At 34.1% G+C, this 24,024-nt stretch overlaps 1 protein-coding gene across 1 annotated transcript in view; it reads right to left on the reverse strand.

Moving 5' to 3' along the window:
• Positions 1-9,136, reverse strand: part of LOC149421660 (diacylglycerol lipase-beta-like) — a 100,845-nt gene extending 91,709 nt beyond the window's left edge. Inside the window, exon 1 of the mRNA XM_089634967.1 lies at positions 8,531-9,136. The gene's annotated coding sequence lies outside the window, so the exon portion shown is untranslated. The remainder of the gene's footprint in view (positions 1-8,530) is intronic.
• Between the last annotated feature and the right edge of the window lie 14,888 nt (positions 9,137-24,024).

The following is a 24,024-nucleotide window of genomic DNA, read 5'->3' on the forward strand; positions in this document are numbered from 1 at the left end:
TAAATCCGCTGCTCAAGACTTGATAAGCGGCAGAATATATCATTCTTTAGACGCTGAGGCGTCAGCAGTAGCATGTGTCAAATCTGACATTTACGACTGATCGAAATTTATGTAAATTGCCTAATATTATCAGTATGGACTATAGTAATCAGCGAGCTATGAAGAATGTTGATGTTATTAATTAATAATCAATCTTAAATAGTCTGGTATTATAAGTATGATTTTAAAAGTTTGAACGTCGGGACAGTTAGTTTTCAGCGGTTAGTTCGTTATAATTTCACGAAGAGTGCACTTCTCTAGCAAAACTAATACTATTTAAAATTAGTATCCTCGCATATTGAATAACCTACCAAGTGGAGAACTTTATCAAAAATCAATTCCAAATGTTTCTGGTTTTGACCCTTCAAGGGTGTTCTAGGCCATCATTTCTAATAATGGAGAGAGGGAAGATGAACTTATATAATAATTTTGTTTTAATGGGAGAATTTAAAAAGTATATGGAAGATTGGAGATGAAGTAAATAAAAAAAACCGCTTTCGTTGGAATTTTTAATGTTCGAGATCTCGCGATGACATTAGGGAGCATAGATATATCACTTACGTAGACAGTAGTTTGATTACACAAAGAAAATTAAACACGTTCTTCTATTAAAATCATAGATAATAGAGTAATATTCTTGATATGGCTTACGACCGTTATACGGATTATATTCCGAGCCATGCTAAGCTCGATATTCCAACCAATCCGAGCTTAAAATCAACTGATATACAGGGCCATGATGTACTTCTTCCTTATACAATTTACATCTTTAATACTACTAATGAAATAATGGAGGTATTTGATATCCGAACAGATGTGTCCGTGTGTATTTCAACATATTGTACAAGTGTCCTGTAAGGTAAGTTATAAGGCACGTATACGGTGGTGTCATCCAGTTTCCGTAATATCTGGTTTACAATACATGATGAATTTTCAATAGCCATTTGCCGTGCAGCTAATGATACGAAAATATTCAAAAGACAATGTCATTTGACATTGGGCTAAATGAGCCTAGGGCAGTGAAAGTCAACCGATTTCAAAACCATTTATTTTTTTTATTTTACCGAAGAATTTCTCACGTCGCTGATACAACGTCTAAAAATCGGTAAATAATGTAAATTGCCTGGTAGCTAATGGATTGCTTGCCATATCTTGTATGTTTGATTTTTTTGTTTATCTCTCATTTTGAGTAAGTGTGTGTGTGCTTGCAACTTTTTAATTAATTCTGTATAATTAATTATTATTTATAGTAGACATAACATTTTATGTTTATGATTAATTCGAATATATCATTAGTATTCAAACCATTTTAGGATTATGTATTTATAAAGTAGATACCTTAATATTAATTTACGAGGATGACAATGTACTCTTTTTTACGGGGAAATTTCAGTAGAAAAATTTTATCACTGTCAAGTATCTCCTCTTCGGTTTTCGTGCATTTAGAAAAATGAGTATTGCTCAGTAAATAAGAATCTCTTAAAATTATTGATAATCCGGTTAAAACGGGATTTCTAGCCTTAACGAAGAATTAATTAATAGTTTTCCTGATAAACGTATAGGACGGGTTGTTTTTCAGATTTTTAACAATTTATCAAATTTCAAAATTAAAATTCATGTTCTGTTTCATTCAACTCCTGCCACTATTTCTTCACGGACCGGATGTTTCACAGTACTTTGTAAATAATAAAACTTGAATATTAACTTTGAAATTTGATGAATTGTTAAAATTCTGTGAAACAATGCGTCCTTAGCAAATGACGAATAATTTGAACACGTGTTCGTGAACATGTCATTATATATAATCAAGCAGGTGCATGAACACAATGTTCCGATATATCAGGAATTTACTAAAAAGTTTATCAGAAAACGGCCTGCAATCCCCTTTTACCGGATTAACAATAATTTTAAGAGAATCTTAATAAATTAGCAATGCTATTTTTCTCCGTGTGTATCTAAAATTTGTTAAAATCGTTCATATGAGAACGAAAATTTCCTTTACCTGCCGCATTTTCAAATCAGCATTTATTTCCAAAAAACATTAATTTCCAAAGAACAGTGCAATAATTTAAGAGAATTATGCCTGAGATACTTTGAATGCAGCTTAAAACTTAAATAGCTTTTTGAGCGCAAATTGATTCCAGCAAAACTGTTTAAATTTAAGTTACATGTATTATATGAGTTTCTTTATTCAGAAATACTCGAAATAGCAAGTCAAACACGATTGAAAGATATAAATAAAAAACATTAATTTACGTTGTATTTCACATAAAATAATTTCATGTTCTGATAACTTTGCGTCAGAATAAGCGTCTGGGATCAATATCCTCATAGATATGGTACGGTAAAATTATAATATACGTGTTCATAAGTTAGAAAACATAATAACAGTTTTTTTCAGTGTAGCAGAAAGCAAGCCTAAGCTTTTTTTAGTGTGGATACCGCACAAGGGTCCCAACTGTCCGAAGCCAGTGGGACTATGGCATCCCAAATTGAATAAGGAGAAAGAGGAAGGTTAACATACCTGGAAAATCAGATCTGGTCATGAAACACGAATAAATTTAATTTTACACTAAATTGGTGCGATAACACCAATATCACGAAAAAAATTATATTTGTGCATTTGGGATTTGTAGTCGATGATGTTTATGATCTCAGATCGTAACAGCTCAACCACCGATTTTGTTTTGATCAAGTTTTTATGGTAATACACAAGAGTCCCAATTCCCAACTGCTCCCAACCTACTGGTGCCAGCATTGAGACTATGGCATTCCCAATTGAGGTATGTTGTGATGCAGTAGATAGTAGGGGAGGGGAAAGAGATAGGGAGATAAAAGTAGGGGAGTACATGGCTATTCAGATTTGGTCACCAAATACGGCTAAATCCACTTCAAACAAGGTTTCAATTCTTAATGGTGGACTTACACCAGGGCGATACTGAGAGAATCTTCCACTCCGGAACGTGCCGCAAGTATAATAAATATTATATGCACAAATTCATCAAGTAAAATTTACTTGCCCCTTTACCCCTCGACCGCGTAGGCCGTCAAAGTTAAATTATTAAGAAACAGGCCTAAATGATTTATAGATCGAAATTTTACTTCGCAGATGTCACATTGTCAAAATTAATTACCTTGTATTATGTTGATACTCTTTACCAGTGGCGTGCATTATTCTATGACCAAATGTACGCTGTGAATGAATGAATATTGGTATATGACCATTTTACTATCATCATTTGCTGATTACTGTGGCCATGCTGTATAAGTTCCTTACTAAATTAGTGGAATTTTTTTCTAAAACGTGTTGCATTTCAACGGTGACCGGATAACTCATCACAATGACAATTTAACACGCCTTTAAAAAGTGATATGAAGTCATAAAAAGTGACGAAACAAAAAGTAGTTTAAATAGGTTAGATTAATATATTAGTATTTTCATCGCTTTTAATATCCATATCATTTTTTAAAGGTGTGTTGATTTATCGTGGAACCCATTTCAACATGTTGTGATTTATGTTTGTGAATCATTTTCCCCAGGGTAGGCGCAGTTTTTCAGACTTTATGAACTGCACGGTACTGCTCATTATTCATGTGCAATTATTTAGTAAGTGGATCTTCGTGTCTTCAAAGCCTGAAGCGTTATTCCATCGTCACGTTTCTTCAGAAATTTCTATAGGGGAAATTGCAGCATCCAACGTCATGCGTAACTTTTCGCAAGTGGCATCATTATTCTAAAACATTTCATGAAATTCAATAATATGTTGATCTATAAAATACTAAGTTTGTGTTGAATTATATGAAATGCTATGTTTATGTTAAACAATGTTTTTTTTTTACATAAATACAAACATTTCAGGATTACGAATAGCCTAGACAGTATTTGAAAATATCTTACAACCATCATATCATCATTATAAGCGGAAAATGTTGCTTGCGCAATGATGGAGGACGCTAGCAGAGGAATTAAATCGTTGCCTGGGTAGGAAAACTGGACGTATCCTCTAAAATACGATGTTTGTGTTGAATGATATAGTACTATTTTTATGTTGAATGATATAATACTATTTTTACATTGAATGATATGGTACTATGTTTATGATGAATGATATAATACTATTTTTTTACATTGATTATTATGGTATTATGTATATGTTGAATGATGTAATACTATTTTTATGTTGAATGATAAAATACTATTTTTATATTGAATGATATAATACTATTTTTATGTTGAATGATATAATACTTTTTTCACATTGAATGATATAGAACTACGTTGATGTTGAATGATATAATACTATTTTTACATTGAATGATATGGTGCTATGTTTATGATGAATGATATAATACTGTTTTAACATTGAATGATGTTGTACTATACTATACTATACTATATATATATATATTGAATGATGAAGTACTATTTTTACATTGAATGATATAATGCAGTCATGATTGATGTTGATTTAACCCTCGGGGTACTTCATTATAATGATTGACCGCTGAAGCGTTTCAAGTTTCACGGATTGAATTCACGGTCGTTAAAGAGCATGATATTTCACAGCTGAAGTGAAAATCGATTCTTCACAATACCATCAAAAATACTAAATTATGACGTATTCAATATTAATACTTCCCATATCAATGTGTAGAATTAATACCGTAATATTTATTGCAATATAATTTTAAATTAAACGTGTTTGGAATATATGAAACATAACTAAAAAAGCACAAGTAAAGAATTTTAGATTTACATTAATTAATTGAATATGAACTGAAATAATTTTGGCAGTTTTTCAATGGAACTATAAAAAGTGAATTGTTTCTTTGAACATTCTTTTACACTCTTCTTTTTAAAAAGTACTTACGTGAATTATTATGCATTTTTTCTTTCGATATTTTCCATCAACTATAAAAACAATATAAAATTCTCTCTTCCAACAACTTCAAATTCACTCTTTAATCTCAATATTTGTAAGTTTTTCATAAAACTTCCCTTTATTAAAGGGTGAAAGACAAAAACAATTTACTAAGGACGGGTGGTTTCGGAGAATTTGAACAATTCATCAAATTTCAACGTTCATTTTCGGGTTCTGTGAAAGTCCTATTCAAGTTCTGTTATTATATCATTGTAGGCTAGTTGCTTGACAAAACTGAAATAAAGACAGAACTTGAAAAAATCTTTCACAGAACTTGAAAATGAACGTTGAAATTTGATGAATTGTTCAAATTCTCCGAAAAAACCCGTCCTAAGTAATTAATTCATTCCACATTCCACAAAAGAGCTACTCTGTTTCATGTTTTATTTTGAAAATCGTACAAAGAAGTGAAATTAGTATGTTTCCATCGTACCGGTTTTGTTACAATTATAAACTGTAGCGACATCTTAAATTAGCCGCAGAATTTCGATGTACACGAAATGTTTTCAAAACAATGACTTCGATCAAAGCAGCTCGTAATCTGAAGGTGTAAATATATATTATATATGCCAGTACATAACACAGACCAAAGCATTGAATTAAAAATAAATTCATCGGCCCATTTTACACAATTGTTATCGGGTCAATCAAGTTTATTTTCTTGGACGCATCGAAACATTTGTTTACATATTATTGATATTTATGCAGTCAACATATGTGAAGAATAAGGAAAACCATACTTGAGATACGACTTATTTAACTAATTTTTCCTGGTCATAAATTCCAAATGACAACTACTGAATCTGATAAATATATTATATAGTAAAATATATTATTAAATAATAATTTGTTAAAAGGAGATACCAGATGACACTGAACCACAAACTAACCCCATAATGCAATGAAATTGAGTTTCTGTTAAAGAAAGAATTTCGACTACCACAATGAAATTTATTTTCTGTTCAAGAAAAAATTTGGACTGCTATAATGAAATTTATTTTCTGTTCCAGAAAGAATTTCGATTGCAACAATGAAATTTATTTTATGTTCAAGAAATAATAGCATTATTTGAAAATGTTTCATCAATTTCAATCTGTGGAAGACAAATTATATGCCCACATCACACTTCTAACGGTTTTTCTCTTCAGTGCCAGTTAGGTAGGTACTAACGTATCTTTGTACACACGTCTGGCGGCCTTCAAGGTTGATGGGTAAGACTCTCTATCTCTACTAGCAATTCGGAGGTCGCGGGTTCAAATCCCGCCACGCAAATCCAGATTAGAAGATGCTTTCTCGGAATCGCCCAGGTTGAAGAACACCATTATAAATTGAAGCTTCGCTCGAACTGGCTTTAACCGTGTTTGGTGACCAGATATGAATAGACAGGTACATATCAACCTTCTTCTTCTCCTTCTCTTTTCCACTCACTTCAGCCTCACAACATTCGCCAAGTGGAGATGCCATAATTTCACTCGCACGTAAAAAAATTTCAAACCATGAAACAAAAAAGGCCATGATTTGAACATTTCGTCATCAAAATAAATTAATTTTGCAACATAGTTTTAAATATAATTTTTTAAGCAGATAAATGACTGTGGCCAAAAGATTTAAGATTCATTAATAAAATAATATAAATACAGGAACCTATGTAACGTAAGACCAACTGAAAAATGCAAATGTAGGTAGTAGTTGCTATCTCTTAGCTTATGGCCCTAGATGTTTGGGGGCATTTGGGACTCTTGTGAGGTAGCTACCCGCGTAAATTAAAAAATACGAATGAATTTCATCAAGTATTATGCTTATCTATTAGTTTTTTTTGTTTACGATGCCTTGAACGTTCGCAATAATAATCATTTTGTATTAGATACATTATACCGTTTTACTATTAGTACCTACCTATGCAATACTACATAGTGGTCCTTGAACAATATCGGGTCCAAAAATTCCTCTCAAATTCTAAGATTGGGTACTTAAATACCCACTTATCCATTTATAAACACGGAATAACTCCTAGCTTACATATTATGTAACTATTTAACATAGTTTTGTTTCATCACTTTTCATAACTTTATAACACTTTTTTTAGGTATGTTGAATTGTCATTTTGATGAGTTATCCGGTAACCGAAAAAATAATATTTACCGAACCACTAACCCGTCGTGTTCTGACGCAAAATTCTTTGCCGTGCGCCAGATGATCATATTTTCATAAAAACTTAATTGCTTTTAGCAAAATAAAATGATGAGAAATGATTTTTTTATCGTGCCTATGGGCCACTGCGACACACGACACGTTAAAACCACCATCTTCAACCGGAACCGAAAATTGACAAACAAATTTAGAGAAAGACGAAATCCAAAATGTTCGAGTAATCCGACATAAAACAGGACAGTCAATTATTATTATTAAAGATTAATGAAAGTTAAAGATATATTTAAAAAAAACGCTATTTAATAGGCAGCCATACGGCCAGTGTAGATCAAGGCTGACATCTTGGATCAGAAACTTACTCTGGCGTGACTAATTCAATATTATTAATATTTTGACACACAATCAAAGAAAAAAATGTTCGCGTAAGCTACCAACAAAAACTGTTTTTTTAATGCCGTGCCGCCAAGCCACACTATTGTGCTAAAATACAAACCAGTAATGTAATATTTCATGAAAAATAAAACAGTTTTCCATTTGCTATCATATCATCCACCAACATATGTTAATGATCAGACGCAATGTTTAAAAACTTAAGTATTTTTGCAACGAACTCTTCGCTTTTAAATTGACTGGTGCGGTGGATGTGCGGTGGCGGTGCGGTGCGGTGCGGTAACTAAATAATTCGAACAGTTCACGCGTCAAGCAATAAAGAAAATACGCATAATATAACAAGTATCGTAATGTGATAAATAATCTCCCAATATTTGATGATTCTTGGAAAAATTAAAGAGATTTTTCCAGCTTTAATATTTTCAAAATTATTAAACTATACGAACTGTTTTTAAGATTTAGGACGGTTTGTTTCATGGAATTTAAAAAAATTTCAATATCAAAGTACAAGTTCTGTTATTATTTCATCATGGGCCGGTTGCTTCAAAGTAGTTGAATGCTAAAATAACTTGAATTGAAATTTTACAAAACTTATTGAATATTAACATTGTAATTCGATGAATTGTTCGAATTCTGTGAAACGACCCGTCCTAAATGAATATAATTACTGACCACTTTAAAAGATTGCTTTATTCCTGATGTCAGGTTTCTCCAACAACTGAACAACATACAATGTCATTAGCAATTACCAATGATAATTTACCATATTACGTTAACAAATTTACCATATTACGTTAACAAATTTAAAATTTGTAAAGCTCACGATGACATGAAAATATTGAAAATGTTTTCAAAATATTTTTAATTATTGTATCGAAAATTTGATGTTTATCTTGTACTGGTGTGTTTTTAATAAATTAAAATTATATTTTTCTTGTTTTGAAACTTTTTATGGGAAATTGTGTTGTTATTTTTCTTTTTTGATATTTCTCGAGGAAATTAGTAAAAAAAACTGTGTTTTTACGTACCCAACTTTTGTAATGAAGATCTGTTTACCGGAGCTGATAGCACTCAGGAGTGCTAGGAAACCAGCTCTTGCAGTGGAGCATGAAGCGCGCAGGCTGTCGGCTGTAGGCGGCCAGCCTGCTGCATTACACGCAACCCTCGGCTACCAATCGCGCGGAGTGTGTTGTTGCTTTGCTAGGAAAACCACTGAAAAGCCACCAACCTGTGGAGAACAAGTCACGCGATCACCGGCACGTTACGCACTCATTTCACTAACGGCGTTTCAGCCGATTTAGTTTTGCGGTTGTAAATAATATCTGCTTCTGATTTAGCTTCTAGTCCGAGAGACATGCGATGCGTTTTGCCGCCCTTCTTCCTGCTCTTGCGAAATAACGCTCATTAGAAAGTTGGCCGGTTCGGCGCTTCCAAAGGATGGCGCGCTAGCTGTCACAGTCACTGGAGGTAGCACAGGTGGGTGATGCAAGTCGCTATTGCAACTGGCAGGCGGTGAGACACGAGACGAGACACGAGACGCGAACACAGGCGCGGAACTCGGGAGATGGGTCACTCGGAGTGGGGCAGCCGTGGGCCACCAGACGCGGAGCGGACATGCGGTCAGCCGGACTCTCCGGCGGTGACTGGTGGTTACCCGCCGCCCGCCTCTGCTGCCCGCCCGCCTACCACCACTTCTACCTACACCATCTACCACACCTCTACTATTGTACCACCATACCTCTAGTGGCTAGTTCTAGCTTCTTACCCACCACCCACAAACTACCGGAGGCCGGTTTCTTCATCTCCGCTCCGGAGCACTGCGCTGGACAACGCACTTGAGCGAGAATATTAACCATATTTATTTTATCTATCACCTTCATCTTAAAATGCACTATACAGAGTTTATCGACCCCAAAAACGCTAAAAATTTCAAACTCTATTCATTTTTGCCAGATTTTGAGAATACGATTATAAATGATTTTGAGAAAACGGTTAAAAATGTAAATAGAAACCAGAAAAATAATTTTTAATTTATTTTTCAAAAACTTATTATTAGATATTTCATATAATATTACTATGAAATAATGTAGATGCTTCTTTGTGGATCTACGAACCTGCATGTTTATCATAAACGACATGTTGACCAAATGGGAAATGAAAAATCGATAAAACGATGTAAGCATTTCTTTTAATCTCAAATCAAAATCTATACACAGTTACACCATTACCCGGACAGTTGGTACACGGCTTCAATAATAAATCTACGTAAAACCTTTATGCAACTCCGTCTGGAAAACAACTATTTCCTCTCATTAATTCTATTTTCATGGAGAAAAACAATGACTAAAATAAAGCGGGCGCAGCCTCTTTCGAAGATCCACTCTGTCAAAAGAATCACTTAAATAACAGGCAATATTAAAAACACTTACAGCAAAGCTAAACCATTAAAGCGAACTACAAAACATTTCCACGAAATTATTCAGTTCCTTTTTGTGGCGTATCATTTTCGACGCATTTAACCGTGTCGAAATGAAAATAAAAGACGCTAAATTGATCAAGTTACACAAGCGTGTTCTTGACGAAATTCAGTGCTCGCGTTATAAAAATTTGATCAAAGCCTTGGAAGTATTTTTAGATCGTGATTGTGTAAGTTTTGTCGGCTCGTTGACTCTTTGGAATGTGTCACTTTGTAGAAAAGCTAAATTTCTGTAATACAATGTAAAAATAACTTCGATAAGTGATGTTGGGTTTTTTTACCGGGTGGTTCAAAGTAGTTGGATTGTCCACCTGTCTTCAGAATTTTGTGCAAGGACAGATGCAGTTTGTGATATGGGGAGCGGAAAGAGCGACTAGTATTTCGAAACTAAACTTAGCTTAAACCTACCAGTCTACCCGGTAGAGGGGGAGAAAGTGTTAGGGCTGGTGGAGGGAAGTGTAACCCCACCACCATATGCATTTGTCCAACTTGCTCACCGGTCTGCTAGTAGGGACGCCAAGGTAAACCATGTTTGCCAATTAACAGAGTTATGTCTTAAACGCTGATTTCACCAAGTAAATTATAGATACCTGTAAGTACGAGTATGCATTTGACTGTTAATTTATTCAGTCCTATTGGGACTCTCAGGTTGCATTTTGAGTAGGTACTAAGAATGCGAACGCTAATGGAAAAAAGTCTATGGAGTGGTGAGAATTATTACATTTGCACAATTTTTCGGACGGAGAAAAATGGGTTTATTTTATTAAGAATCTCATAAAATTATTAGTTATCCGGTTAAAAATGGTATTACATGCCGTAACGAATGAATTAACGTGTTCCGGCATCATGATAATATATTTGTAATTTACTCAAAATTTATCAGGAAACCTGTTAATTCATTCGTCAAGGCCTGCAATCCCATTTTAACCGGTTTACCAATAATTTGTAGAGATTTTTAATAAATTAGCAATACTCATTTTTCTCTGTGTGGAATTAGAATAACGGCGGAGTAACTATTACAGCTTCCGTTATTAAATCACAACCACTCAAGCGATAGGTACCCAAATTTGAGGAGGTGATTTTAATGAATAAAATGATTTATAAATTTAATCATTTCAAAAAATATATACATAGAACCTAAAAATATGGGAAATCTATATCTATATTCACTGGCTTCAAGCAGTTCATATGTTTCCGTTTGGACGTACGATATTAATTCAATCGATTGGCTAAACCGAAAACATCCGGAAATCTCCATCGTTCGAGTAGATAACGAAGATATTTTGAAGAAAACAGTGCTATCAATTATTTTTAATTTTCTTCATTTTTATATTCTCTCATCAGTTACTTTCAGCCTTACTTATTATTCGAGTGTTTTTGATTTCTTTGGAGTATTGTCTCAACCGGGTCCTAAATTTTCTGCCAAAGTATCGGCGAGGTCATAGAAAGTCATCCAATATCCGAAATGATGACTGAATGTACACCAGCCACCCAGACCGTTATTAGACGATTCCAATGGGCGTTCGCCGTTCAGTGTTGGTTGGAGTCGTGACGTCCGTAATCTGCAGTCAGTGGTGACTAATGTTTGAGAGGTGCTCGACCGTATTTGGGATCAAAGTACATACCATTAGGTTCGTATGAACGTTTACTCTAATGATGAAAGAACAACATGCTTTAGGCATTTAGAAGAATCTCGTGACTTATAAGTGAGCTAGAGTGAATGAATTAAAAATTCAGCTTTCTAGATGTCGTTGCTGAAACTGATCTTTATTTCTTTATTATTAAAAACCATTTCTTGCATGAAGATTTTCAGGATTCTTTCAGTTAGATGAGGCGCTGCCCCCACCTACATGAAAATTCTTCTATCGAAAATTGAAATTTTAAAAAATATACATCGGCTCAAACAACATTCGTACAAAAGTTGTATTTTCAATCGTAACACTCTAGCTTAATGAAAAGTCACGAGCAGCCACTAGGTGAGAACATACCACACACCAAGATAAATAATGATCATCCTATTATAATCTTATCAGATAGGAAACCAATTAGTATAGTTGCAGAGTAAAGAAAATTCATATTTAAATTTTTTTGAGGTATCTTTCCATTTTAAATTATTTGGTATAAAATACCTGCATTTTTAAAGGTATTTTATAAATAAAAAACGAATTTATAAATCTAGATAAATGATACCATTGAAATCAATGTTCCCCACATTTCGAGATAAGTAACTTGATAAAATCTTACGATAAATATTGCAAAAATTATATTTTGATAAGTAAACAGAATTTTTGAGAATATTTTAAAATCGAATTATTATAAAGGTCTTGGATTATAGGATTCTTTTTAATCGCACGTCTACCTAATTGAAACAACCAACATACAATACACTATAATCAGAATAACGTTTCGATCTGGATAATGAAATATTTTTTATATTATGATAGAATTCAACTGTAAAATAAATACATTTTAAAATAGAATTATTATAAAGGTCTTCGATTATAGAATACTTTGTGATCGCACCTAATTGAAACAATCCACATATATACTCAATACACTATAATCAGACTAACGTTTCGATCTGGATAATGAAATATTTAGTGTATTATGATTGAATGCAACTGTAACATAAGAACATTTAAAAAAAATTCCGGACACTTAAAGGTAGATGTGTTCATAAAATTAATAAAAATCTATTTAATTATAAAAATTTGCTTATTTTTCAAAATGATTTAACGACACCTTAACAGAAATAGGTAAGAACTATTATATAGCATATTATTGAAAATTGTATAGTTTTGATGTTTTTATAGCGTGCATTGAGTTTACAGACTGCTGTCCGATGTGCATTATTTTAATAATAAATGAAAGTGAACGATTAAAAGATTGGTTGAGTTCGATAATTCCCACGGAATCAAAGGTTGAATTCCATTCAATGGAAAAATATCAATAATAATTCTAGAAGATTTTGAATAATTCACATTCTCATAGCTCACTAATCTTGGCTTTCCGTGATATTGTGTGATTTTTTTTAAATATTATCTTATCGTGTTTTCTTGAGCACATCTTAAGTCAAAGTTTTATGGTATAACCCACTTTCAATAGCTAACATTGCGTCACGTAATCGAAGTCGATGCGACTGTTGGAAGTGGACAAAGTGGATTGGACAAAGTGGATTGGACGAAGTGGACACAGCGGACAATGGAAATTTATTATTGTATATTAAGAATTCTACTAGATATTTGCCGACTAACTAATTAGATGATTACACGCACTGATGACCACACGGTTGGTGTGGTAAAGCCAGCATTGAGTCTGGCTTCTGAACGTTTTAACCAAACAAACGCCACGGTAATAAACCGAGTTTTTCACTGTTCTGACTTTTCACCGTGAGTCTGGTTTCAGAGCGTTTTAACTAAACAAACATCATGGTAATAAGCCAAGTTTTTCACTTTTCTGACCTTACGCCTTAAGTCTGGTTTCAGACCGTTTTAATAAACAAACATCATGGTAATAAGCCAATTTTTTCATTGTTCTGACTTTACGCCGTGAGTCTGGTTTCAGAGCGTTTTAACTAAACAAGCATCATGGTAATAAGCCAAGTTTTTCATTGTTCTGACTTTACGCCGTGAGTCAGGTTTCAGAGCGTTTTAACTAAACAAACATCATGGTAATAAGCCAAGTTTTTCATTGTTCTGACTTTACGCCTTAAGTCTGGTTTCAGACCGTTTTAATAAACAAACATCATGGTAATAAGCCAATTTTTTCATTGTTCTGACTTTACGCCGTGAGTCTGGTTTCAGAGCGTTTTAACTAAACAAGCATCATGGTAATAACCCAAGTTTTTCATTGTTCTGACTTTACGCCGTGAGTCAGGTTTCAGAGCGTTTTAACTAAACAAACATCATGGTAATAAGCCAAGTTTTTCATTGTTCTGACTTTACGCCGTGAGTCAGGTTTCAGAGCGTTTTAACTAAACAAACATCATGGTAATAAGCCAAGTTTTTCATTGTTCTGACTTTACGCCGTGAGTCAGGTTTCAGAGCGTTTTAACTAAACAAGCATCATGGTAATAAGCCAAGTTTTTCATTGTTCTGACTTTGCGCCGTGAGTCAGGTTTCAGAGCGTTTTAACTAAACAAACATCATGGTAATAAGCCAAGTTTTTCATTGTTCTGACTTTACGCCGTGAGTCTGGTTTCAGAGCGTTTTAACTAAACAAGCATCATGGTAATAACCCAAGTTTTTCATTGTTCTGACTTTACGCCGTGAGTCAGGTTTCAGAGCGTTTTAACTAAACAAACATCATGGTAATAAGCCAAGTTTTTCATTGTTCTGACTTTACGCCGTGAGTCAGGTTTCAGAGCGTTTTAACTAAACAAACATCATGGTAATAAGCCAAGTTTTTCATTGTTCTGACTTTACGCCGTGAGTCAGGTTTCAGAGCGTTTTAACTAAACAAACATCATGGTAATAAGCCAAGTTTTTCATTGTTCTGACTTTACGCCGTGAGTCAGGTTTCAGAGCGTTTTAACTAAACAAACATCATGGTAATAAGCCAAGTTTTTCATTGTTCTGACTTTACGCCGTGAGTCAGGTTTCAGAGCGTTTTAACTAAACAAACATCATGGTAATAAGCCAAGTTTTTCATTGTTCTGACTTTACGCCGTGAGTCAGGTTTCAGAGCGTTTTAACTAAACAAGCATCATGGTAATAACCCAAGTTTTTCATTGTTCTGACTTTACGCCGTGAGTCAGGTTTCAGAGCGTTTTAACTAAACAAACATCATGGTAATAAGCCAAGTTTTTCATTGTTCTGACTTTACGCCGTGAGTCAGGTTTCAGAGCGTTTTAACTAAACAAACATCATGGTAATAAGCCAAGTTTTTCATTGTTCTGACTTTACGCCGTGAGTCAGGTTTCAGAGCGTTTTAACTAAACAAACATCATGGTAATAAGCCAAGTTTTTCATTGTTCTGACTTTACGCCTTAAGTCTGGTTTCAGACCGTTTTAATAAACAAACATCATGGTAATAAGCCAATTTTTTCATTGTTCTGACTTTACGCCGTGAGTCTGGTTTCAGAGCGTTTTAACTAAACAAGCATCATGGTAATAACCCAAGTTTTTCATTGTTCTGACTTTACGCCGTGAGTCAGGTTTCAGAGCGTTTTAACTAAACAAACATCATGGTAATAAGCCAAGTTTTTCATTGTTCTGACTTTACGCCGTGAGTCAGGTTTCAGAGCGTTTTAACTAAACAAACATCATGGTAATAAGCCAAGTTTTTCATTGTTCTGACTTTACGCCGTGAGTCAGGTTTCAGAGCGTTTTAACTAAACAAGTATCATGGTAATAAGCCAAGTTTTTCATTGTTCTGACTTTGCGCCGTGAGTCAGGTTTCAGAGCGTTTTAACTAAACAAACATCATGGTAATAAGCCAAGTTTTTCATTGTTCTGACTTTACGCCGTGAGTCTGGTTTCAGAGCGTTTTAACTAAACAAGCATCATGGTAATAACCCAAGTTTTTCATTGTTCTGACTTTACGCCGTGAGTCAGGTTTCAGAGCGTTTTAACTAAACAAACATCATGGTAATAAGCCAAGTTTTTCATTGTTCTGACTTTACGCCGTGAGTCAGGTTTCAGAGCGTTTTAACTAAACAAACATCATGGTAATAAGCCAAGTTTTTCATTGTTCTGACTTTACGCCGTGAGTCAGGTTTCAGAGCGTTTTAACTAAACAAACATCATGGTAATAAGCCAAGTTTTTCATTGTTCTGACTTTACGCCGTGAGTCAGGTTTCAGAGCGTTTTAACTAAACAAACATCATGGTAATAAGCCAAGTTTTTCATTGTTCTGACTTTACGCCGTGAGTCAGGTTTCAGAGCGTTTTAACTAAACAAACATCATGGTAATAAGCCAAGTTTTTCATTGTTCTGACTTTACGCCGTGAGTCAGGTTTCAGAGCGTTTTAACTAAACAAGCATCATGGTAATAACCCAAGTTTTTCATTGTTCTGACTTTACGCCGTGAGTCAGGTTTCAGAGCGTTTTAACTAAACAAACATCATGGTAATAAGCCAAGTTTTTCATTGTTCTGACTTTACGCCGTGAGTCAGGTTTCAGAGCGTTTTAACTAAACAAACATCATGGTAATAAGCCAAGTTTTTCATTGTTCTGACTTTACGCCGTGAGTCAGGTTTCAGAGCGTTTTAACTAAACAAACATCATGGTAATAAGCCAAGTTTTTCATTGTTCTGACTTTACGCCGTGAGTCAGGTTTCAGAGCGTTTTAACTAAACAAACATCATGGGAATAAGCCAAGTTTTCACTGTTCGACCTTACGCGCCGCGTCATATTTACACCTCGTTTTTTAGTTAGGCTGTAAGAATTTAAATATTTTAAAAGTTTGAATACTTTTCAATTTAAAACGATGTAATATTTTTTTGTCAATTTCTTGTCTCAAAGTCACCATCAATCTTTTTTCAACAGAAAAAATCGCAGAAATTTTCGGGCCGGGAGCGGGCGGTGGGCACATAAGACGGCTTTCCCTCTTCGCTTTATATCGCTTCAAATCGCGTCGCAATCGCGTTTGCATGCACTCACGAGACGCAGCTTTATAAACATTTTTGAATAATTATTGTAATTCAAATGTACCGAATACCTATCCAACGGTGTCGGAAAAACGCTTCGTTTGTCAGAAAAAGTAAATACAAGAAAAACTGTGGAGATTTTCCTAAAATGAATGTCAGCCTTTCTAGAAATGACACAACCAAGAAAACGTTTTTCCCTTGTTGTATGTCATGTGGCACCATCCTGCTGAAACTACATTTCTTCAAGGTCTGTATTGTCTACTTGAACTCATGAAAACATTTTTCATTAATCTGAGAAAGATAGACTTAAAGTGAAAATTTCACCAAGTTTTTGAACAGACAAAACAAACTTTCGCAATATTTTTTAAGTGTTTTAGCAATATAGATACGTCCTCCTTTTGTACAGCGATTCATTTTTTTTTATAATCTCAATGACTACAGATGACAAAGAAAGGCTTTACAAACATCCTTAAAATCGGAGGCAATATCGGGGTAGTGGTGAGGAGCACCTAGATCGTTTCCTTGATCACCACGTGAGCAGAGAAATCTCCAAAAAAATTCCGAAGGACGGGCGACCCCACAATTCCAGTTATTATATAAGATAATTATAGCAGTTCTTCAGGTTTGTTGGTTTCATTAGCTTCATCAGCCAGTTCTTCATCCAAATCTTTTTTGCATATTTGCACGCGAGAAAACGACAGAGCCATTCCTATTTTCTGATGATTGGAAAGTGTTGACGTGATTTTGATCGACGAGTGCTTTGCTGCACGATCAGTTTCACGCTGCGGCATGGGCACGTGTGTAGAGAAGACGCCAATTTTACCCCCACCACCACTCTCTTTAAACCCCCCAACAACATATGTATATGGTTATCATGTCAAAAAAAATTGTTGGAAATTTAAATCCGGCCTACGTGAAAATATCCTTATCCTAATCAGGAAGTTTTCCTGAATAAATCTCAAACAACATTTTTAAAAAGAAATATCGCCAAAACACTCCTCTTGAAAGCCGTGAGGACAATACATTATCGCCCTTTTGGAATACCCAGTACCTACTAGAAGTTCCGTCACGGCTCAGGCCTAAGGATCAAGGGCAAACTGAACAATAGATTCTATATTTTCAACTTCTTTTTCGCTGTGTTCCACGCGATAGCCTTTTAACTCTATTTTCGTTCAAAAGAAACCTCTCGACCCTATCAAATATACACAATGTCATCTTTACAACTTGTGGCGGATTTTGTAAGTGTACTTGGTAGAATTTATAGCTGAAAATGTCTTTTAAGATGTATCAATAATAATCTCAAATATATTGACATTAAAGAATATTTATTGTTATATACCCAGATTTTTGTTGAATTGAAAAAAAAAATCAAAATTTACATTTCATATTAAATAATAAAATCAGTATAAATTGCGAAGTAATAAAAAAAAAACAAAAACTATTCAGTTAAAATGATACACTTTGTTCAAAGGACTGTTTAATAAAAATTATTATCATGTTTCAAAACCAAAAGTTTCTTAATCTTCAAAGTATACTTTGGTTTTAAAACGTGTTGAAATTTTTTTTTGTTAAATAGTTTTTTAAACAAAGTTCATTATTTTTATTTATTTTCAAATAATGCCACAAAGTGAATTTGCAATTATTGAATCAAGATTTTCTGATTTTTCCATTTTAGGGATACCTCAAGCTACTGAATTTCTTCGTTCTGCGTCGTATATCTGTGTATTATGTAGCAAACACGGAGCCGGTCCAAAAGGCGAATGTCCAGTTGAACAAAGGAACAAGAAATCGGCACAGAAATAAATGCCTCGTTGGTCATGAAACTAAGGTTATAAATTATTGTAATCCCGTCTCATAAAACCAATACCTATTTTGTTTTTTTTATCTGTTGAGGAAAAGGTTTTTCCGGTCCAGTCTTCTAGAACGTCCAAACTCCAACGACGGAAAGAAAAATTATTATGAGGTTTTTTTACTGGGCTATTATTATATATCATAAGATAAGCCAACTTCCTTATTAGTCCAGTCAATGGGGCAAAAAAAATACCTTTGCCCTCCAAAATGTGAAGTATTAGCGATTATTAAATATGTTGTTTAGGTCGGGTCTCTATGAAAAAAAAAATCGACCTTAAGGGGGGAGCGCGAGCCGCCATCTTGCATTAAAGGTGTACCTTTTGTCGCAACTACACCTTTTGTAGGGAAAAACTCCCCACTGACTGGACTACACGGAGAAAAAAGAGTAATGCTGATGTGTTTCGCTCTCATACAGGGAAATTCGCAAGACTTTCATTATTTAAGAAAACTTTAAAAAAATATTGACTTTTATTTAAATTTTTTTCCAAATAAAAAAAGTTATAATAAATGTCTTATTTTTTCGGTTAACCAAACGTTCGTATAAACACGCCTTTAAAATTAATTTTCTCCGCGCTCGGTCAGCTGTTCTTTAAACTACGTTGATTTTGAATTAACACTATATTATTTGTTTATCTTTTAAGCTTCCAAACGAATAACCGCCGTTACCAGGCATGTTCCTAACGCTTTTCAGATGTTATCGAAATCACCAAAGTAAAGCTACTCGTACGATTACGATTATTTTTTTGTATTGGATTAGAACTGCTTTGTTAAATAAATTTTTTCTTAGATTATCATGAATCACCCCCCACAGTTTCGCAGTATGAGCGTAGAACATGGCGTACGTAACGATATTTCGTAATACAGAAAACCCTTAGAAAAATATACTAGCAAAACTAACATTATTTTCTAACCATTCTTGAATAATCGTTGTCAATTTGCATATTCCAAAATATTTCGAATCAGTTTGAACCACCATGTGCACAAAAACATTTAAAATGCGCTTTTTAAAATGATTTACCTGTACATTTGTACAGTAAAAATTTAAAAAAAATTTAAATGCTAGTACGCAATGGAACCGAACAATAACTGTGGAAGTTCTTTATGGCTCTAGAGAAAACAAAAAATCAAGACGGTTGTGATATTTTTTGCTCCATTAATACCTACATTGAGCCTCAAAGGAATCGGTTGGAGGTTGGATACAGATTGTTCAGAAACAAATTGTAATAAATTAAATTAATCAAGTTTATCCATTTAAGAAGTAGCATTCAAATATTCAGAATGGTTGAAAACCTCCACTCAAGTATACCTGCATCAATCTGTTGCGCTTTTCTACATTATTTTTAAAACTGCTGCACACTTAAAACCTTCACTCGGGTACCTGCATCAATCTGTTGCGCTTTTCTACATTATTTTTAAAACTGCTGCACACTTAAAACCTTCACTCGGGTACCTGCATCAATCTGCTGCGCTTTTCTACATTATTTGCAAAACTGCTGCACACTTAAAACCTTCACTCGGGTACCTGCATCAATCTGCTGCGCTTTTCTACATTATTTGCAAAACTGCTGCACACTTAAAACCTTCACTCGGGTACCTGCATCAATCTGCTGCACTCTTTTACATTATTTACAAAAGCAAATAAATGACTGCATTTTGGCACTGTTTAGAGTAATTTACTTAGAAGTAGCATCAGGGCTGCCCTATGCGGACACATTTGGAGCAGTCGGCCCCAGGCGCCAAGGCGCTGATATTACATAACACCTTACTTCACAAAAAAGGCGCTACACAAAAATTCAAATCATCCGAATTTTATTGATTACACCGATCTAGGTGGGTCCAAGGCATCTAGTGGTTTTAACAAGGAGATCCAAAATTTTGCTTGCGCCAGGCCCCATTTGGCTCGGGCGGGGTCGGCCTTGGGTAGCACAAGACCTTACGCGACGCATAAGAGTTTAGTACTAAAACTACGAACAAACGAAAGTACTTCAATTCGTACTTTTTGCTCGCCACTTTGAGATGATTCTATAAGGTTTTTGGTTTTTAAGGTTCGCTTTTTTAAATTGTAGGTTTTCCGAACAGGCTGTACATTTTTGTATTAATATACCTAGGGATTGACGAACAATGTACCCACAGCCAAAAACTTGACAGAGCCAAAGAATCGGGGCTTAAACACCGGTTAGCCAAGATGCAAGTCCAGCGAACCCAGCGGTTGATGAACTTGGGGATTGGATGTTCAGGGGACACGTGATTCCTGACTATTCAAATGCTCAAACAAATTTATTGTTGTGCAATGCAAATATTCAAGATGGCCTTTCAAATAGGTTCATACTTAAAAAAGGGTAGGTATGTAATGCTGATAACTATAGGATTTATTTGGTTAAACTTTTAGATGGTGAAAATCACTGACTGATTACTTCAGTTTTCAAGTTTTTCCAGAGTGAATAGATTTAGCTATTAATGGAAATAACAATGTCTTTACTTTTAAAGTACTTTATTCATAGACTATCGAAACCAAACTTTTTATTGCGAAGAATTAAAACATAAAACTAACGTCGTGGCAAAAAATATCACAAGTAAAGTCTTTAAAACAGTATTCATAATACAATAAAAAACAAATAAATACTTTGTTTCGACAAGAAACGGCTAAAAAAGTTGTTATTTTGTATAATTCAAGGGCAGAGTACATACCATTAAATAATGATAAGAATATTCTATGAAGTCATTGGTACTTACCTATTGTCTACGACTGCGTATATCAAAAACTTAATTTCTATTCGATTTAGAAACGTTTCCACACACAACGTTTTTCTTTGCTTACAGTCTAATCGAATCTAATGATAGGTACCTAATAAACAGATTAATATTTTCGTTAGTTGCCAAAAAGGTTTTACGATTTATAATTCAGTACAAAATCAGTGCACTTAATATTATAATACTGATATGTATTTAATTTACTGTTTACCTTTCTTCTTATCAGTTATTTTACATGTATTCAAGCACCTGAACTTCAACGATATCGTGTCCATTTCTGTTTGTTCGTTAAACTGTAAAGGTTATCGGCTCTCGCATAATTTATACTTACACTTAATAATAAATTATTACGGCGCATGACATGTAGTAAATATATTCATTTTATCTAAAAAATGCGGAAATAAGATCCCTAAGGCTGATATACAAGGTGTGATAAAAGTAATCACCCTATTGAAAAACGCTATAACTTTTGTAAATGGCGCCAAATGTCAATTCGGTTTTGATATTTGTAAAGTAAACAAACGCATAATACAAATCGATAAGACATGAATTGGTTTACTTCGCAAGAATGAGGAATAATTGTTTTCATTTTTCTGGGTCGCTTAATCTCTCGTTTTGGTAATTTGCACTGGCCGGCCAGATCACCCGATTTAACCGTTCCAGACTTCTTTTTATGGGGTTTTTTGAAGTCGTGGATTTACCTCAACAAGCCTCAGACTCAGACTCTTGAGCCAGAAATGCGAGAACCTGTCGAACGAAGTTCTGGCAAGAGTGATGGAAAAAGTCATAAAACGGGCCCGTATGGCGGCCACTTGGCCGATATCAGTAGATTATAAATTCTAATGGATTAAATAAACAAATTTCACAAGCAATACCAAAGTTTATTATTAAAAAAAAAATTACAGCAAAAAAAAAAAAAACATTGAGTGATTATTTTTGCTCCACCATGTTTATTGCTGTAGATCAGAAGGGTGAAATTAGGATTGTAAGGAAAATGCACGACGACTAAGTGAATGGAAGAAGCTGGGGACATCCAAGGATGACATGGCACGCTCAAGCCAATGAAAATCGATATAACAGAGAAGCATAGTTGAGTTGTATTACATTATATCCACACTTTCTAGCAGTAGTTAGTGGCTGGATTGAAAAATGCGTCGATATTTTATAAATTTTTTACGTTTGTGGAAAAGAATGAGACCTTACTGGGGTACCCCATTGTAAGGTCACATTAAGGCGAAGCTTAATGCTAAATCACTATTTTGATTAATCTTTATAACGAATTGGTTTATATTGTGAATACCAAAAAATATGCTTTAGATAAATTGAAGGTTTTCCTATCGTTTCGCTTGAGTAGAATACAAATAAATAAAAAAATTACTCAATAAAAAATATAAATGTAAACTATTAATTTTTTTTTTGTATGAACGCGTAAATGAAACAACTTTTAAAAAGAACAGTATTATAGCTAAGATTATCTGTGACAGTTTCATTTCATTAACTTTTTGCTTTCTTATAAAATTATTAACAAAATAAATAAAAACCTGTTTTATGCTTGAAATCGACTGTTTATAGACTTTAGTTTGTCAAGCGATTTGAATGCCTATTACCTACAATATAAGGTACACCAAGAATATACACATTTTTGGCTTGTAGCTTCCTCTTAAGGTCAGATTTCCACACAGGTGTCGTGCATTCAATTTCTCTACCAGTTAAGTCGTCCACCTTGTCTTATAATAATGGTAATGGTAGTTTTATGTAACCCAGATTTTTCGTCTTTAGAAATAAATTTTTTGAGTTTAGAAAATAATTACTGATTTTGAAAAAATCTGTTTTGTTAAATACCTAAAAACGTGTACTATTATTGTGCACAGGTTCCTATTTATTTATAATTTTTTAATTACCTACTGTTACCAGCTCTGTACCGCTTATGTTAAGAATGTAAATTATGTTTTGTTTATGTTAGGTTTATATTAGGTTTATTTATGCTATCTTTATGTTTTTTAATCATCAGTACATTAATGTTCTGTCAAAAAAATGATTATGTCCAAGATCACCATTCATGGGCGAAAACTAAAATAAATAATTAAAAAGTTAAAACAATTCTCATAAATATTTTCATGTTATCAGAGATTTTCCGGTACATTTTTCATCGGTCACAATGTTCCAGTGATAAAAAGTCATAATTAACAAAGACGACCATAAAATCCTAGAAACATAGAATCTAATTACAAATGATGCATTTTAAACGACGATTTTAAACGAGCACTAATCTTGAGGAAATGAGAAGTGGAAATTAAGTGATGATGAATATCAATACCTACCCTTATTATAAATAATTATTAATGTTTAATATACGACCTCCATAGCACATAGCGTGATGGTATATAGTTTGATTTTAAGTCAAGAGTTTTATTCCTTTTTTATGTGAATACCGCACAATAAAACCACCTGCTCCCAACCATCTGGAGCCAGTGAGACTATGGCATCCCCAATTGGCGTATGTTGTGAGGCTGAAGGTAGTGGTGAAGGGAAGGAGAAGAGGATAGTGAGGGAGTGCCTGGATATTCAAATGGTCAAATCCATTCAAGCAACTTTCAATTCTGAGGTAGAGACTGAGAGTATATTCCGCTCTGGAACGTGCCGCAAATATACCTTATATTATTTAACTGTGATATTGTGAAATAAATCAAATAAAATTTACTTGCGCGCGCCGGGATTCGACCCGCGACCTTTGACTTTTTTATTTATTTTTTATAGTGAATAAACAAAGAGTCACCTCACAAGAGTCCCAACTGCTCCCGTCTGGAGCCAGTGAGACTATGGCATCCCCAATTGGGGGATGTTGTGAGGCTGAA

The sequence above is a fragment of the Hesperophylax consimilis genome, chromosome 8 (assembly GCF_061612785.1).
Source record: "Hesperophylax consimilis isolate HC1 chromosome 8, BYU_Hcon_1.0, whole genome shotgun sequence".
NCBI lineage: Eukaryota > Metazoa > Arthropoda > Insecta > Trichoptera > Limnephilidae > Hesperophylax > Hesperophylax consimilis.